Here is a 9,819-nt window from a genome sequence, read left to right on the forward strand (position 1 = left end):
CACTTGCTTAAGTTTTTCTTCTATAGCGTCTAGTCTACTTGACACACTCTTCTGACCATCCAGGAGCTGCTCAAACATTTCTTCAATAGTAGGGACGGGAGCTTGTTCAACATTGCCACAGAGTAACAGCAAAGATGCAAAAATAATGCGGATTTACAAGTACACATCAGACAGGTTGTATGGGCACATCAGCTGTAGAAAACATCGATTTCTAGATTTAACTGATGAATGTGCAACACTAACTTGCATAAAAAATAAGAGCGGGTTCCTCATGTTTGCAGCCAGATGCCAGCCCGCGTGCCCACTGAAGAAGCACCATGAGTGAAGGCCTTTTATATGTTTGACAGTCGATGTTCCGGTAGGTGGGGCGTTGTCCTCTTCAATGCGCGGTAGAAGTTCTGTGCAGTCTTCATAATGAAGCGACTGTACGATGGTCGTCCTAGGTTCTTGATAGGGGCCAGAAGCACTGACTGCGCCGAAAAGGCGATCTGCATGAAAAATAAGAGCGATGTAGTGCTTTCCGCAGTCCAACGGAATGTTGTACACAATACAAAAAACACCAAGAAAGGCGTGTACAACATTCCGTTGGACTGCGGAAAGCACTACATCGGTCAAACCGGTCGCTGCTTAATTGTGAGACTGCGTGAGCATGAGAATTCCACGAAAGGAACGCCGAAATCGAACCTTGCACTACATTGCAAAGCCTGCAAAGGGTGCCAGCCAGCTTGTAGGAGTGCGACAGCAGATTATGCGCACAAAGATGAGATGTGTCGCCTCATCGTTGAAGCTTACAAGGCACAAAAAGCAGGAGACGCGTGTGTCGCCAAGCCATCAATAAGACTACAGCAAAAAGAAGGCAAAGTTTCGGATGCAGCAATCGACGGTCATGGGGGATGGTAATGCATGATAACAAAAAAGTTATCTTCATGCTTGTTGCGCGCGTGTTGTGAATGAACTATCGAGTATAAATGTGTGTGTGTTTTTGTATTGAATAAACAATTGATAGAAAGCGCTCGTGTTGTGCTCTTGCGTTTCGTCTGTCCGCGCTTCAAACATGAATGAGTGTTTTCATTATGTTGACAATTTTTTGGCCCTGGGCCGCAGGGTTGAAATTGAGTCCTTCAAATATGCTGTTTTTGATGCTTCTAAAGCAAATAGTGCAGGTTTGAAGCTCACTGGGGAGGTTCCCCTTGCCTGCACTTTGAAATTTCTTTACCTCGAGCTGCGTTTTTCGGCTCATAGTGTATGCTGGATGTACGGGCCCCGTTCTAGCAAGCCGATCCTAAACTTATCTTCTTTTAATTCAAAGCTATTGAATGGGATAGCCCTCACGTGTCTCAAACCCGCTGTGAATGAGTCTTGTCATCATTTGGCGCATCAAAGCTTTAATGTGCAAATACATCAGGTGGACAACGTTGACTGCCCTGTATCTGTGATCTATACCATCTGTCAGTGTCTTGTAAAACAATTGGAAGGGTTTCTTCACCGCATACAGAATGCAGACCAGATTTTCAAAGCGGCGGTTTTACCGTATGTATACGAGCTGTCGGATAGCCTGAAGAACACGGCTAACAGATTCGTGGTTAAGGTGGAGTTTTCTGCTAGGAATAAGCTGGATAGATTATGCAGTATGGTAAGCAACAGGATTGATTCCAGAGACAGTGTTTCCTAACGTGGTTGTTTGATTAATCGACTCCAGTTTGTTCAGCGTAAGACGAACGTTATGCAACGCATTTCCGTGTCCTGTGGCTGGATGTACGCCGTCCAGACCGCTGCTGTCTCGATGTACGCTTATAGAGGTACTGACACAAATTTTAGGCGTTAATATTATTGCACGGTTCGCTTCCTTTACTCAACAGAATACCCTGGCTGAAATATGAGAGGCCTGCGACGCGAAGAACATACTTTAATTAGATCTCATTTATCGTGCGGACGGAACAGCACGCCGAGCGGCGCTGAGCAAATGGACATCAGCGTGACATCATCCCGAAGTAGCCAAAAGAAGTGATGCGACAAGCGCTCGTCAAAAACTCGTGACGTCGCGAGGCCATCCCACCGCCTACCTTCAAATCTGCCCCTTGGAGTAACATGATCGGAACCAACTGTTCTGCATTCTTCTCCGTTGTGCAGAAGAGAACGTAAACAGCAAACACTCTGGTGGTGTGCGTAGAAACGTATTTGAATGCGCTTGCGAAGGGATGTCGCACTTGGGAGAAACAAAGATGGGAAATGTTATTTAAACAGGTGGCTTTCGCTTCCTTTTCCACGACAATCGTACTGCAAAAATTAGTTCACTGAGAGCAATATGATCGGAGCTAAATTCATTTAAATAACGCCAGGACAACTTAGGCTTACATTTGTTCTCACCATTCAGCCTATTAAAACGTTTCCCTTTCGCATTTTTTACCCTTGATTTATACTGCAACGATAACGCTCGTATTTATTCTACGCGGTCAGTGCTTGCCCTAATGTGGCCCTGTTTGCGTTATTGAAGCTACCCGCCTCTTTTTTCCGAATAATCTCAAAATACCAGACGTCCTCCACGGCTACTTGTGTATATTAACCGTGTTTGTTTGTTTCGCAGGTACCTGTTTATTCACAAGGGCAACAACTTATCCGCAACTTTCAGCCATAAATCATTCGCACCGTTATTTTCGGCGATGCACTCAAATCAGGCAAATGGCCTGCCTGTTGTTGAATGGTCAAACTTACAAAATAAAAAAAAAAACTTTCTTTTTGCGAAACGCTTGGGCGTTGTACTTTATTTTTATTTCTACAAATACAGGGTTTTACATCGACAGATGGGCGCATGTAACAATTTTTCTTGGGCAAGCCGCTGGTCCGTTCGCGTAAATTTCCCACCAAGGCTGCATTTTGTGGTCTTTTTGTTGTACATTTGGGATGAACGACTGTACGTACCTGATTATTGAAAAAGCAAAATAAAAACCATTTTCACTTCTGGGAAGATGACGGCCAGTTAGACTTTATGGCTGAACTTAGAACGGCGGCGCCACCTACCGTATGCGGAACAAAGCGCGCCATGACGGTTAACGGTAGGGATGAGCCAAATGAGGCGGCAGACGATCAGAAAACCTTTTTCGTTAATAGTTTAATATGACCGTAAATAGGTACACAAGAATTCATGCGAATCATAATTTAAAATATTCCCCCGGTATGCCAATACCGATAAATGTTTTTTTTTCATCTGTTACACAGCGACGTTAAGGATCATTACCGTTTAGGCCGGGCCCGCTTCGAACCAGCGCACCCATCCCTCAGTAAGCGGCAGTCGGTGGTCTGGCGACTCCTACAGACCCACTCGTATCCAAACCCACTTGTGTATAGCTATTGCTACGCAGGGCGCTACTCCCCTGAGTTTCACAGATGTCAGCAACGAGCGGACCTGCACACATGTTATGGCAATGCCCGCAGGCGATCACAAATGGCCGCACAATCATTAACAGTGAGCAGTGGGAGGCCGTGCTGCTCAGCTCCAGCCCGGAAGATCAACTCTGGGCCGTCCAGCTGGCTGAGGACGCTGCCAGAGCCCAAGGGCTCACGGCCGACGACTAAGCAAGACAGCTGGCAAACTGAATAAAGTTTACTCTCTCTCTCTCTCATCTGTTTTCGTATCGTCTGTCGTCTGCTGTGGCAGGTTATCCAGCTTTCCGAAATCATACTCGCGGCTCCATCTGCATAGTTTATTCCCATTCTGCTCTTATCGTGTACGTCCGTGTCTATGTTTGGGACGTGCCGTTATGAGGTCCTTCACTGCAGACGAAAAGGCAATCTGTTCGTCTGCAGTGAATGATCTCATAACGGCATGCCACAAGCACAGACACCGGCGCACAAAATTATAAAAGTAAAACGAGGACGAAGTAACAAATGCGAACAAAGAATAGGTAATCTGGCACAGCAGGCGACAGACGATCCGAAAGCAGATGAAAAAATGATCAAACGTTTATCGGCATTGGCAACTATAAACCGGGGAATAACTTTTTATGATTCGTACGAACTCTTGTGTAACTATATTCGTGGCCATTATAAACTAACGGGGAAAGAATTTTTCTGATCGTCTGCCACTACATTTGCTCTACTTCCTACTGTGAACCGCCATGGTGGGTTCGTTCTGCCTACTGTAGGTGGCGCCACCGTTCCAAGTTCAGCAAGAATGCGCAAATTGGACTCCATTATCTCATAGGCGAAAATAACGTATATCTATTTCCTATAAATGAGGTCAGTACCATCGTTGTTCCCAATGTCAAACAAAATAGACCACACAGCGCGACTTTCGTGTATAGTTTGAGCGCGAACAGAACAGCGGTTTGCCCAGGGAGATTTTTCAAGACCCCCATGTGTCGGTCCTGTATACAGTCATGCTGCCACTGATGCGTAAGAACATTTGTATCAGTTACCCAATCAGAAGAGTTTGAGGACACGTGTTATTCCTGGTTGCGTGAGTAACATATTGAGCAAGAAGAATGTTCTCCATTATGTGTTAACGTTCTGCGTTTAAGGCGCCTCTCACACACAATCCATCCCGCGATTTTAGGTCTGGGGGATAAAGCAAAATTCATAGTTAAGCTTGAAACAACCGAGATAGATTTGTTCAGCGATGGAAGTGTATTGTAGTCCGATTTTAGTAATGGTGGAAATGCCGCTACTGCGAAAGAAAGGAATGACCTGTCTGCTAACCATGAACCTAAAAAGCTAAACATGACATGGGGCATAGAGCAGCAGATTTTAAATAGCTTTAAACAAAATTTGACCCAGCTTCACTGACAACGTCATGTATGGTGATGTTAACAGCGATGCTGCCTTGCTTTCCCTAATCGCAAGGCTAAGCTTCTCAAAGCCAGCAGATTCATTTTCGTTCGCGCCTATTATTGTTTGGCGTGTTCCACTGCTCGCGCCATCTACTAGAAGCCATTGTTACTTTCAAACTTTGAGCGCTGCCACGAGGCTTCTGTGAGCGCTTTTTGTTTCTTTTACGGCGTATTTTCTATTTGTTATTGCAGAAATGAAGAAGGCATGTATTTTTTTTAAGGGTAATGCAAATGTCACTCATGCATCGATGTCCGGCCTCTCTTCATGCTTCCTTATTTCTGAACAATGTTGACGAGTATAAACATACCGGATTTATAATTTTATAAAAGCTTTGCCTACATAAGGGCCTCTTTCAAGAATTCTTTCATCTTCCTGATGTGTGCTTCGCGCTTGCTCTCCTCCTCGTTAGGCTATGCCCTCTCCACGTCGCTGCGACCGCGTTACCACATTTCGTCCCATGAAAGCCTCGAATATGAAGAGCATCGCTGTTGAAATACACCACCCTGTCTCAGTTTATTTCTGCGGTACGCTAAGAATACGCTAGCAAACACTTATGTAAAGTGCAGCAGCGATTCTGTGACAGCGACGCCAGCCTTTCCTGATTCGAGTAGTACTGCAAATACATTATTTGTGTTTTATTTTTGCATTACTACAGTTCATGAAAATGGTAGTGACCCTCGTGAAAATGGACTTGCAGTTTTAATAAACTTTATTGATGTTCTGTAGAGTTAACAAAAAGTCAATTAAAACGCCTACTTTATGGACTGAAATCATGAGGAAGTCAATATACCTTTTATTTCGCAAACTCAACCACCATTCTATTGCTTTCAATACATTCAGCTTTAGTACACTTCATAATGCTTGTCTATACAGGGAACCAGCACTTCCATCTTATAATCTGCGGCCTATAGAAATTCAATAAACTTTTAAAAATGCAACAACCATTTTGTGGTTTCGTCTTTTTCCTTCTTCGTGCTGTGGTAAAGTTCGCTAGTAGTATGAGTTCATTAGTTAGTAACCAACTCGCCCAACTCTCCGCTTTGAATGTCTTCCTTTTATTGCCTTCGACATATTCACTTTTAACACTCTGTAGGGTCTTTCTATAGGGTCAATCGAACTTCTCATTCGTAGACAGTGATCATTAGACAGGCAATAAACATTTTATTACGAACACGTAGCATCTTATTGCCTTCATTATGTTGAGTTTCAGTAGCCTTTGCATTGCGTTTCTATAGCTGACCCATGGTCGTCTGGTAGAATATCGGTGCATATATGTGGGGTGCTATTGCGCCGTGTGCGCCGGCGCATGAACCGTGATGGCGGTCACTCCGTCGTGGGAGTACTTGGGAGCGGTGACACGTGGGGTGACGGACACCAGCGGGGGATGTTGCGAGCCTCCAAAAAACTCCGCTATTAAAACTCGCCAGAAAACTTAACTCCCAGGCAACAGGAGGTTGTGACTATACGCAATAAGAATTTTATAGAAAGCTGATTCAGATACATTTAATAAAAAATCATCAGAAATTCTAATCAAGTTGGACTCACACGTAACTGGCTGTTATGACTCGCCACAATAAGAATTTTGCCGAAATCTAATTGATAGAAATTAACCCGAAACCTGCCATAAACTGTATTCCAACCAGACTCACACGAAACAGAATGTCATGGCTACAGGCAATAAGAATGTTATAGAAAGCTAATTGAGATAGATTTAATAAAACCCGCCAGAAACTATATTCAAACTTGACGCACACGCAACAGGCTGTTACGAGTATACTCATTGAGAATTGCATAGAAAGCTTATTGAGATTTTTTATAAAAAGCCCACTTAGAACTCATTAAATCCAACGAGGCAGAAGCGTTGCGCGACTTTATCCGCCTCGTGCCGAGCGCTGCTTTGAAGAGAGTGGTCCTTGAATTCTCGATGTGGGTAGAGACGGCGTCCCCACCACCCACGGCAACAGCACCACCGAAGCGTGCTTAGGGCCACGCTGCTTTCAAAAACACGGGTCCCGAAAGTGGTAACAAAAGTTTCAAAAACCTTTTTAAACTAGAGGGAAATCAGCTGCATGTTCGTCGGTGTGCTGGCTCAAAATCATGGTCTACTAGTCGGCCGGAACCTCAAAAAGCGGGAGAGGCAGTCATCTTAACGTGGACACGAACTAGCGGGTAGAATAATGCAATCTGAAGCAATTGGTTGAGTTGTGAGAAAATGTATTAGCAAAAAAGCCATTAAAATCCGGGTTTACATCGAGGCAAAAAATTAAGGCAAACAATACAAAGGCGGAAGGTTAAGCGCAGCAATTAGGAACCTTGGTACTGGCAAATATTCAGAGATGACACTCAGATACGAGACTCAGGCGAGATTTAAAAGTCTCAGAGACGAGGCTGGTAACTTAGCTAATATGTATAATAACTTATGAAATGTAGCGGGAAGCTTCTACGTGGATTTATACTCTAGTCACGTTAGGTGTAGAAACAGTGCTCAACTAATTCGTTTAGCTAGAGAAATTACAGCAGTAACTAAAGACGATAACGGTGTTGCCTGAAATACTTTGGCGTGGTGTATGCCCAAGCCTTTAATGTAGTTTTTTTTTGCGATGAACGCATTCTTTCAAAATGGGAGGTGTTCTAGGTCATGTCAAAGGGCAAACTCACTCCAAATCACGATATCGGCTATGCAGTTTAGTTATTTTGGAAAAGGCTATGTTCGCGCCGTATTATATCTTCCCTTTTCTGGGACTGAGGCTTACGAAGGGCACCCTCGTTATATGGCGGAGAGGTGCCTTCGTTTGTTCCTTGGGTTGCGTAGGTGTGTTGCTGACCTAGAGGTCAACTGTCACTTTTATCAAGGAGATCACAAAAGGTGCAAGTGTAAACGTACCTCGGATTTATATGATATATCCCATGTTAGAAGAATATCTTCGATAAACATATGTGTTTTTGAGACTCCTATGTCATTGATTCGGCCGCCGTGAGCTCCTCATTGGCAATTCAATCCTTCAAATGCAATTCGATTGGCATATATATCTGTATAGAACCATTATATAGAACCGTTATAGAACTTACTTTAGCGGAAGCGTCCCCGTACCGAGCTCCGTTGCCTCCGTCATGTAGTGGTAGCATGGTGGACGAGCGGCGAGCAGATAAGCTGCCTTGGTGTTGACTACAAAAAGCCGAGAGAAAAACTTAACTGGCTTTCCTGCAAGGCGAGAGATGAACAGCGAAGATACAGCAACAGCGTGGAGCCGATGGACGGAGCGGCGCTCAACGTAAACTGATACGGACCAACCAGAGTCCAAAGTATGGTCAACTGAAATTTAAATGGAATCCGTCGTGGTGCTTTTCCGGCCAGTGTGAAGTTTCCTCGTGTTTCTCATCAAACTTGTAATTAAGAAGGGCTGGATTCACAAAGAAATACGCGTGTTTGATATTTAACCATCAAGAGCCCCTCCTGAATTTTTTTAATGCCACTTCTTCAATGAGTGGAGAAAACTTTATCTGACCATCCCCAATTGAACGGGTGAACCTCAAGTGAAAAACCCGATGACCTCGTAGCGCTTCTTAGGGTTGTGAATGCGAACGCTTTGGTGTTCAGTTAAAGTATTTGTGGCTGCTGCACCACTGTGTCAGGTCAGCGGGGTACATTTCGATATGCCCCCGAACAGCGCACTTCACAGCCTCAGCTGACATTCTAGGGTGCCTCGATGCCAGCGCCGCCGTACGCACAGCCTCTGCGTAGCTCTGCGTTGTATAGCAGCGCGGCCCTTGACTTGCTTTATGTTACTGTGATGGTCGTACTATAAAAAATGGAACGCGTCGTTCTTTGACACGTTTCTCAAGGAGCCCTTTTAACCGCGAAGCGGTGTAGAAAATCGTTATTTTGGGTGTCCGCAGTTAAAAATACCAAGAAAATGCCGAGCGCACGTACGCGTGTGCCTCGCGGTGACCTACCAGCGTCCCCGGCGCACGCTTGTCAAGCCAAGCATACCCACATAGGCAGATTGGCCAAGATTGCGGCGGCCGCCTGTCAGTTAAACAAAACCAAGAAAATACCGAGCGCTTCTGTGTGCGTGCCACACGGCGACCGCTCAGCGCCCCCGGCGCACGTTTTTCAAGTCAAGCATACCCACTTTGTGAGATTGACCAAGACTGGCCAAGAAAAAAAAAAAAAGAAACCTCCAGCATTCGCCGTAATCTTGGCAACACTTGCTCGGAACGATAAAGACACGTCATAGCGTATACGCCCCTCCAAGGTGATGTCCGATGATTACCACTCCCCAAAAAATGAAGGAAGCTCACACTTATAGCAACAACGATGGAGTAAAGGTCGTTGCGGCAGCGAAGGAGTAGCAAATGGGCTGCAATCATGGACTTAAAGTCGTGATGGTCATGAACGTTGCCTACAGCTTCGCTACTTAAAGCTTCGCTACCTTCGCTACCTTCGCTACCTGTTATAGTGCGAGCTTATTTCGATTTTGTCTGTCCCACACGCCAACGCTGATGCCGGACGCCGGCTTTATCGTGCAAAGGGCCATTTAATGCTTCCAAGGTAAAACCTCGGTACTTTCATTTCAGTATAGCAGTCTCGGCGACGCAAGAAAAGGAATTACTCGCGATTTCCAGATTTCATTTGTGCCGGTGGAAAACTCTTCTGATGACACGGGCCTTTTTATTATGCCCTCAGTCACTGGATTTTAGCTAGCTGTTTTTCTGCATGTCATTCTTTTTGCCGATATTAATGCGCTTTTAACTAAATCGCCCGTTCACAAGCCCTGACAACGCCCTCCGTGGGTATGCGTTATTATTGTAAAAGAAAAGAAGAAGAAGAAGAAGAAGGAGAAGAAGATGATGAGTACCGGGGAGACTCCGAGTCATTGCTCGCAACGTAAGTCTAAGAAGAAAAAGCAGAAGGCACGGAATTTCGCCAGGAAGGCTAGCAAACTGTGGAGGTTCTGTAGCCACAAGTGGACACTGATCGTTTTAGTTTAT

The sequence above is a fragment of the Haemaphysalis longicornis genome, unplaced genomic scaffold, assembly GCF_048455015.1.
Source record: "Haemaphysalis longicornis isolate Haplotype H1 unplaced genomic scaffold, Haemaphysalis longicornis Haplotype H1 scaffold_9, whole genome shotgun sequence".
Classification (NCBI taxonomy): Eukaryota; Metazoa; Arthropoda; class Arachnida; order Ixodida; family Ixodidae; genus Haemaphysalis; species Haemaphysalis longicornis.